Source organism: Notolepis coatsorum (genome assembly GCF_963971535.1).
Source record: "Notolepis coatsorum genome assembly, chromosome: 17".
NCBI classification, from domain to species: domain Eukaryota; kingdom Metazoa; phylum Chordata; class Actinopteri; order Aulopiformes; family Paralepididae; genus Notolepis; species Notolepis coatsorum.
This window is the reverse complement of record NC_140181.1, coordinates 69,716,438-69,726,437: the sequence shown is the minus strand read 5'-3', so window position 1 is coordinate 69,726,437 and position 10,000 is coordinate 69,716,438. Positions and strand designations below refer to the sequence as shown.

The 10,000-nt window shown below is 46.2% G+C and overlaps 1 protein-coding gene across 1 annotated transcript in view; it reads left to right on the top strand.

Annotated features, from left to right (window-relative positions):
• Positions 1-6,984: 6,984 nt before the first annotated feature.
• Positions 6,985-10,000, top strand: part of LOC311244417 (vasopressin V2 receptor-like) — a 44,092-nt gene continuing 41,076 nt past the window's right edge. Inside the window, exons 1-2 of the mRNA XM_084333910.1 lie at positions 6,985-7,470; positions 8,366-8,434. The gene's annotated coding sequence lies outside the window, so the exon portion shown is untranslated. The remainder of the gene's footprint in view (positions 7,471-8,365; positions 8,435-10,000) is intronic.

Sequence of the window (10,000 nt, the reverse complement as noted above, 5' to 3'; positions counted from 1 at the left end):
CACATGTACCTGTATCTGTATGTGGACACGCGCAGACATGCACGGCTGACACCACACCTGTGCATATAGACCTTTTCAAAACTTGACAACATAAACATTCGAAATGGCCCCAAGTGTACTTCCTGTCGCAGTGTTTGCTAATATGAATAGCTGACCAAGAATAACCTTGGGCCCAAGCTGTTCCCTAGCAATGCAAATCCATGGAAAAAGCTCCAGACGATTTTCCACTCGACAACAAAAACAAGTAAACATTCTAGTAAGGACTGCATTTGATTTCCTGTCATTTGATATGAGCAATCACTGCGACGTGGGGGTCCGAGCTGTTTAGACTGACATGGTCTACAGCAGGCGTTCTCAAAGTGGCAGCCCTCGGACACGTTTTCTGCTGTACGGTGTAAATGCTGTTATATTTGGTCCGCTTCCAATACAGTCTTAAACCAACCTGCAACATCACACAGTACTTTGCTTTTAAGAAGAGTAAAACTTTGCCTCCTGGGCTCAGCTGTCAAGTTAGTTATGACAGCTTGCTGAAAGCTTGTTAGGCTACTGGTTGCATGACAAGATCTGTCATGAGATACCGACTCGTGAGACTATGCCATCCGTTTTGTCTTGGGTTGCCCTCACTCCAATGTTGGGTCCCTAAATTGGCCCTCGGTCATCAAAACTTGGTCTATAGGCTAACCCCTGGTCATGGTCACCCCTGGCTACACTCATGCTCACTGACATACACACAAACATACATTCCCACACACGCACGTGTGCACATACACACACGCACACAGATTATTTTATGACCATCCAACCAACCTTAACCCTGAACCCCAAACCTAACCCCTAACCTTATCATAGCCCAAATTCCAACATTGACCCTAAAATGGCCTACTTTAAAGTGAGGACCGGCCTGCTCATCTTTCTATCTTTCTGGGGACATTTGGGCCTCATAAGGGTAGAAATACAAGAACACACACACAAAGCAGATTGAGGGCCCAGGTGGTGTTGGCTCATATTGGTTATTGGAAATAAAGTAGTCAGGGCAACTGGCACTTGGACTCCCAGTTTAGCCCGGAGGACCCCAAATGTCACAGAGTCCTATTCACAGCAGCAGCACGACATCTGCATATCCATCTGCATACTCTCTCAACAGACTCACCCTTCTCTAAACACACTTCCATTTGCATGGAAACATGCGCTGCACCGTGCATCAAAGTACCACACTGTATGCGCACACTCGCACGCACGCGTTATGGCATCGCCTCCCGCAAACTTCACATTATGCTTTGCACTGGGGTCGTTTTCTCCGGGGCGACGGTGATGACGACTTTCAAATTAAACACATAATGTTCCTGAAGCACCTACTACTTTGTTCCACAGTGATGTCACCCGTGTAACCTTTCCTCTCTTTTCTTCTTACTAAACACTCACAGATTGTTCTCTTTCTCTCTCTCCCCTTCTCTCCTCCATTCCCTCCCTCCCCTTCTCTCCCCCATTCCACAAATCCCCCTCTAATTCTCTCCCTCCACATGTAGCCTGTGTTTTTCTTCCCCCCCCCCCCCAGAATGCAGATATCTGCCATTTTCTGCACCCAGTGTCTCTCATCCATCTTTTCATGGTTGAATTACAGGCCCTCTGGTTTTTCCTCTTCTCCCTCCCCCACCTCTTTGTTAGCGGTGGTGAGGGATGCAGGATAGGGCAGGGATGAAGAAAGGAAAGTACCACGTGGCGGCCGGAGGGTCTCAAAGTTTGTTTTCGCTCGCAGGCGGCCTCCCCACGATTGATGGTTCCGAAACGCCACGTGTCCGCGGAGGATGGCTTCCGATGAAGCAAATCTTTGGGGGCGACGGATACACTGTGAAGCAACATTAACCCTTTCACTACCACACTACAGACGGTCTCTCTTAGACGGTCTGTAGTGTGGTAGTGAAAGGGTTAACCTTCTGTGGTGTGGTAGTGAAAGGGTCAACCTTCTGTAGTGTGGTAGTGAAAGGGTCAACCCTTTGTTGTGTGGCAGTGAAAGGGTTAACCTTCTGTATTGTCGCAGTGAAAGGGTTAACCATTTGGTGGTGTGGTAGTGAAAGGGTTAAAAAGCGCCGATCCCTCTGCAGTCTCTCAGGCCTTTCTTTCACAGACTATTTTATTTATTTACTTCGTTCTCTCGTCTTTACCCCCCTGTTTCCATTCTCTCCTCTTCTCGTCGTTAGCTCTGTCGATACTCTTGCTTTGTTGTTTAAGCTCTCTCATTATCTGAGCCTTTTGTATGTTTGCTGTGCACACACACACACACACACACATAAATCCATCGCTGTTATCTGGCAGGAGAGGGACTAGTGCAGACAGAGCAGAAAACACAACGATAACCCAAGTGGGAGGGAGAGTCGGTATGGGTTGGGGGGGGGGGGGATATAGATGACGACGGAGATAAGGAGGAGGAAGTGTGGAGGGGATTCTGGCCAGTGGGGAGAGACACTGCCAGGAAAAACTAATCTGGACCGAGCTAGTTCTCAGGACTCCCATGCGGTGCACGTGTGCCCTCGCACACTGCAAAATGGAGTGTGTATACAACTCATACCACGAACACATGCATCGTTCTCATTCTCTTACCCCCGTGCCCCTCCCCACCCCACCCTGTCTAACAATGTGTAACTCAAATTTCCTCCAGAGGGACAAAGCCTTTGGTCACTGTCCTACATCAGAGCCTGGTGTTGCTCAGTTTATCTGCCCCAGTCAGCATGGCTCTGGTTCATGGTGTGGTCCAAACCCCTGCCGTCTGAAACTCTCTCCAGATCCTCTCTCCAGATCCTCTCCCCCTCAAGCAGCGTCCATTTATCCAGAGAAAAGCCCAGTATCCATTTATGTGCTCTGCGTCTATTAGCATGACAAAGCACAGTAGGAGAATAGCTGTGTATCCCATATGAATAGTGGCTACGGATATCATACTGTGACCATATGCAGAACATGAACGGCAGAGCTGCGGGCTGAACATTTGCTTTGAAAATTTCACAAGCGGATTCTCTCGTGGACAGTACATCTTTTGAAATGGACAGTATGTGGAAGGAGAACACAGGGAGAGTGAGACCAGGTGTTTAGTCTGCCATACATCTCCCAGCTTGAAGTCCGTGGCCTACTTATGCCCGTCAATAAGACGAACCGCACGCTTGAACCCTACGGCCCCACAGATAGTAAAGCAGCAGAGGTTGAATTGTTTGTGGACTCTGTAGTAGATATCATTAGTATGAATAACTTACTCAGTCAGATGGATCTGGTTCATATCAATTTAATTAACCAGAGAAGATCAATAGTTACAACAAGTAGAGAATATGGCTGAAGACCCTTTCTGGACACCGACCAGCTTCGTCAATGAGGAAAAGGCCACGATCGCTGGCTCAGGGGTAGGTTATATACAGAATACAGAGGCGGGGGGGGGGGGGGGGGGGACAAAGACATGGAGGAGGGGAGGAGGATGCCTTTATGAGGAGGCATCGTCTTATTATTCCACAACTCCTACCAGCACGAGGAGGAGAAAAGGTTGCCAAACCTTTTGGATGGTGAAGTACACTTGATGTTCTGACTGCCTCTCGGGTGCCAGTTCAGTGTGTTCTATCCCCCGTTCTCTCTCTCTCTCTCTCTCTATCTCTCTCTCTCTCTCTCTCTCTCTCTCTCTCTCTCTCTCTCTCTCTCTCTCTCTCTCTCTTGCTCTGTGATCAACCACACGATTGTTGATTGATTCATTTGACCATTATGCAAGAGTCGGCTGACTGTCAACACCATTGCGAGGACGAGCAGGATCCCCTGAGAAGAACCGTTGAAAGGTCTTTTGGAAAAAAAAGGACTCCCTCTCAAAGGAAAACAGCTGTCACTTTTATTTCTGGACATGACACTAGTGGCTGGAAATAAGCCCCAGCATGTGGGAGAATGTCCAGCCAGAAATCTCTGAGGAGAAGCTTTTGATAGATCAGGATGCTTGAGGGCCTCCACATGGGATTTTATTCTGTGGTCAAGACATGCTGTGGCTGCTGATGCAGAAAAGCAATGAGGGTGTTTTCGTTTTTGCCTAATTAAACAGGTCATGCAGGGTGTTGCTTTGAAGAGGTTTTGTTTTTGCAGCTTTCACGACCCACAACTAAACTGAGCAATTACATTAGCTGTCCCTCTGTCAACCACAGAAGGGCTGGGCTGCATTGTTTTAATTCCTTTACTAATGTCTTTCCTTTATTTCAGCTCTAAACCCCATTTCTCTCGCGTTCTCTCTGTCTCTATCCCTCTTCCTCTCTCTCCATCTCTCTCTATCCCTCTTCCTCTCTCTCTATCCCTCTCCATCTCTCTCTAATCCCTCTTCCTCTCTCTCTATCCCTCTAACTCCCTCTCACTCTCTCTATCCCTCTAGCTCTCTCTTCGTCTCTCTCTCCATCCCTCTTTATCACTCTCTATCCCTCTAGCTCTCTCTCTCTCTCTGAATTCCTAGGTCTTTCTCGCTCTCTCTCTATCTCTCTTTCTCCCTCTTTCTATCCCTCTAGCTCTATTTAGCTTTATCTCTCTCTCTCTCCCTCCCTCTCTCTCTCTCTCTGAGCCCCTGCCTTGACACACAGAATGGGCCCTCAATCTTTTAGGGCACTCTGTCAAAATGCCTGTACACAGTCTCTCTCTCTCTATTTCTCTATTTCTCTCTCTCTCTCTTTCTCTCTCTCTCTCCATCTGATCACGCGCAGCAGTTTAATGGGAAGTGGATGGTGGATGAAATGAATGCTGCTGCTCCGCTGCTATGTGACTATGGTCGCCAGAGCCCAGGGGAGCCGGGATGATCACATTAAGGTAATTCTGGTGGAGAACTCGGGCCTTGCCTCGCCGGTGGCAGCGCCGGGTGTCTTGATTGAGGCAGACATCTGATGTGAGCTTGGCAGTGAGAAAGACAGCCGGAGAGAACCGGCCAGTTTTTCTGACATCATGGGACACATGCAGTTGACCATGGATTAATTGCCTGGTGCCCCCTGTGTGTGTGTGTGTGTGTGTGTGTGTGTGTGTGTGTGTGTGTGTGTGTGTGTGTGTGTGTGTGTGTGTGTGTGTGTGTGTGTGTGTGTGTGTGTGTGTGTGTGTGTGTGTGTGTGTGTGTGTGTGTGTGTGTGTGTGTGTGTGTGTGTGTGTGTGTGTGTGTGTGTGTAGGGGGCCAGTTTGAGCGGGATTAATGTAATAGCAATCAAATATTGATGTAATTCATTGCCCCTGTTAATGAGTTTTATTTTCCTTTTGAGAAAACAGCAGTTCATTTGTCCAACTTATTAGATTTGTACAATTTCAACAAATTCCTACCGTGTGTTTATTTTTTAGTGTGTGTGCGTGTGTGAATATATATGCATTTGAGCACATACACACGAGCATAAGTGAGTGCTTGCGTGTGTCTTGTGTGTGAGTTTTGTTTTGTTTGTTGTTTTTCCGTGTCTTTATACACATATATATTAAAAAAATAAAACATTCAAAAGATACAATATAAAATTTTCAAGGGGATGTGAAGGAGAATTGCCTTAAAAACCCTCCAGCGGTTTGAACAGTGACATTCTCCAGGCAGCATATTACAGGAAATAATTACAGCGATGTGGAATACACAATTTGTATCTATCATTAAGTTTAGACACAGTAAATAAAAACAGAGACATAGTTTAATATAACGCTTGAATGCATCCGTCTATTACACAAGTATAATGAATCAGTCATAGTCAAGACACACACACACACACACACACACACACACACACACACACACACACACACACACACACACACACACACACACACACACCTACACACACACCTACTACACACACACACACACACACACACACACACATCAAGTACACTCATTCATAATACATGTACATATACACAAACACTATCATCAACAGACCAAGGGTATACACGATATGGCTGAGGCTTAGCATACACGTGTGTGCATGCGATCCTGCGTGTCGCGCCGTGGAGTCACTGGAGCTGAGGGATGGACCTTTTTGTGCTGACCGTCTCCTCCCTAGAGGTGTGTGTGTTCGCCGGAGGGTGTGACCCGCTGTTGACCGAGCTGAGTCAGCCAATAGACATTCCTGGATCTATGGACGGGGCAGCAGGGAACAACAGGAAACCCAGTGGAGATCACAGACTTTTCATGTTCGGCAACAAAAGAAGAGTCGAGGCGGACGTGCGGGCGGCGGGCAGCCAGAGGAGAGCCGAATGAAAACATGACTGGCATGTGTCAGTGACACACACACACACACACACACACACACCACACACACACACACACACACCACACACACACGAGCACACGTGTGTTTGTGTTTGTTGAAGGCGGGGTAAGTCTCTCTTATACACACAGAGACACACAGGGACAATTTAAAAAATATGTGCACACGCAAGGCATTCATACAGGCTTATAGTGTACTGTAGCCACACACACTCATACTGAACACACACACACACACACACTCTTCCTCTCGCTCTCTCCACACACACACACACACACACATCACACTGAACACAGACAAACTCACTCACACTGAACACACGAGACACACTCACACTGAAGTGAACACACACACACATACACCCTCTCTCTCCCTCTCTCTCTCTATCTCTCTCTCACACACATACTGTACACGCACCCACATAGACACACTTTGTCACCCATTACCATGATCATTACCTCGCACATGCTGTCTGTCTCCTCTCTCTCACGCTTTATAGGTATGTGTAAAAGCCATACCATACCCCCCCCCCTCCTCTGTCCGCAGACTCCACCCTCATGTCCCAGAAGACAAGCTAGTTGGCTAGGGGGAGAAGGAGGAGGAGGAGGAAGAGGAGGAGGGAGGGGGAAAAGACAGGCCAGTTGGCTAGTTGGCTAGGAAGAGGAGGGGGAGGAGGAGGGGGAAGAGAGGGAAGAAAGAGGGGGAAGGAGGGGACAGAGTAAGAGCCACCGAGCTCAAATTCAGTCCTGTCAGTGAGCGCTGAAGGCAGCAGCAGGCAGACAAACAGGACGCTTTAATGGGACTATATACCAGCCATGAGGGAGCCTCGCAACGCATGGATTACTCTGACAAACTCATGTGAACTACTAAAGTGCAAGGGACATACCTGTACCATCACATGGACACACACACACACACGCACACGCACACGCACACGCACGCACACACACACACACACACACACACACACACACACACACACACACAGAACTTCAGAATACAGAACTGGCAGAACTTCATTCTCACATTTTGCATGAAAGTCAACACACCAGAGCTCCCAGTTTTTGACAGACACACAGCTCTGCATATTTAATCTTTAGATCAACGAGAACATCAACTGTTTGCAATGCTCAAATAGAATAGAGGCTTGGCTCGGAGTAGAACCAAGGATGTATGTTTTGTTTTTTTGTTTGTGGGGGGATTTCTGACACCTCTGTGTCACTTCAGCGAAGAGGATCAAAAGCCAGTAAGTGTCATTCTCTAAATTTTAATAATAATAATATAATAATAATAATAATAATAATAATAATAATAATAATAAATAATAATAATAATAATAATAATAATATAATAAGAATGTATCTGTATAGCCGGTGAGGTAATTCAAATTGTGTTTGAGTAGCAGACCGATATAGGTCACCCGGTCTGTCATCTCTGTCAGTGAGTATGACTGAAACTGAGGTTATGCAGTGCATATAAGCTATACTGATGGCTTGGGGACAGTTGTAACTCTATACCTTAGACTTCAGCTAAAGCCAGATGATTATGACAAAGTAGATATGATTTACTGTGTAAATAGTTTTTTTTTGCTCCTTTCTATTACAATATGAAATATCCACTATCCAATATTTAAATTCTTTTACACCTCTTTCAAAAACGTTGCTGGCTTGAAAGTAAGTAATGAATCGATCTAGTACAAGCCTTCTAGTAGTACAAGCCTTCTAGTTCTATGAAGTTATTAAACTACCTAAATACTTTTGTAAACAAAAATAATCCAACCCCAGATGCATATCTTCACAATATGAATTGATTTGTTACAAATGTTTGTCTTAAAATGTATGAAATCCCTGGTATATTTTTCAATATATGAATCAATAAATATCAGCTGACCATTTAGTCAAAAAATCTAAAGTGTGTGTGTATGTATATGTATGTTGATAGAACTGCGACAGACAGGCGTGATGCATCCTTTTGCTTTAGGACACAGTCAAGGTGAGAGAGCAATGTGCTCTAACAGTGTCCTGTCAGAATAACCTTTCCGGGGTTGGCAGAGTTGACACAAGCTAACCTAGCATCTAATACACCTTGATGTTAATAGAAAGTAATTAATAGTTAATAGACTTCTCCTGGTTTGCCCTTAGGGACAGAGAGAGACATACCTATAGGGAGAAGGACACGCGCGAGGAGGCTTACCATGCACTGACAGCAAGGTGAGAGATGACATGGGGGGGGGGGGGGGGGGGTACACACTCACCTTGGCTTGCTCTTGTGTGTGTGTGTGTGTGTGCGTGCGCGCGTGTGTGTGTGTCTGTGTGTGTGTGTGTGTGAGTGCACACGCATGTGTGTGTGTGTGTGTGTGTGTGTGGGTGTGTGTGCACACGCATGTGTGTGTGTGTGTGTGTGTGTGTGTGTGTGTGTGTGTGTGTGTGTGTGTGTGTATGTGTTTCAACCCGTATCTCACGCGGTGCATCAAAACTCTTGGGATGACAATGGGAAGATTAATGCGGCTACTTGGCTGCCTGGAAACAATATACATGTATTCATTGTACACAAATACTTCCACATCTTCAAAGCTCACTGTTGCTATGAAAAGAAAGAACATGGTGAACTTGTGAAATATGCAATGTGTGTAGTCACAACCTATCCTTTAAGATATAAACAGAAATAATGTGTTTATTCCTGGACTGCCGTTTCTGCAGTAAGGCTATGATTAAAGTAAGGGTATATGATTCATTGCTCTTGTAACGTAGCCATAAACCCTGAAAAGAGAGAGATTACTGTGTTGCATTCCTGCCACGGTATTACAGCAGTCGTTTTTTTTGTCTTGTTTGTGAATTAAGTAGTAACTACACCGTCGAACCCGAATCACGTGAGCGTGACCATTCCATCAGCGGTTCATCGTATGGTATTGTCATTAGGCCGCCACTCTGGTTTCAACCAGCTCACAAAAATGTTTGCTCAATAAATGATTGTTTTCTTACTTTCCCCCCATCAACTGCCACACAGCTAGTTCGTTTCTTCTCCTGTTTGGCTCACGGCGTGGTGTGCCTGTTTCCCTGGAGAAAGACAGATGTTGAAATTGCCTACTTGATTGTAATTGTGGATGTGGAGCTTCCGCGAGGGAAAAAACATCACCGCATTTACACGGCCTCTTGGTCGGATCTCAGACCTGGGATTCATTTTGTTTACGCGGTGTGGATCCGAACAAATCGATTTGGGGATTTTTGTCAGTCTTGTTTTTCTTGTTTTTCTTCACACCATAACCTAGTTTGCATTCATGGGGCGGCTAGGTGGCGTAGTGGGCAAGGCACTCGCCTCCAGTGTGGAGACGCTAGGATTCGCGTGTTCGAATCCAGCTCTCCACATTGTTTTTCAGTTTGGCTGGTCGTCCGCAGTAATACACATTGGCCGTATTACGGGGAGGGAAAACTGAAGGGTGGGGATCGAACGTTGTGAACAAGCGACTCCTACAAGTCGGTTGGTGCGCCTGCGCAGTAAAATCAGGAAGTGTCGGGGGCAGCGTGAGCCTCCCACGCGTTACTCCTCGACACTGAGAGATCGAGCTGCGCAGGTGAAAAGATGCGACTGCTGTTACCTCAAGTACCGGAGGGGACTTGTGCTATGTATGACTTAGTCCACATTGCAGCCGGCTTGTGGGAGGCAAGAAACAGCGTTCGTGACAGGGGAGGGTTGAATTGGATGATACGAAAATTGGGATGGGAGAAAAATATGGAAAAATGGGAGAAAAAGTGGATCAAAAAAAACCTAGTTTGCAT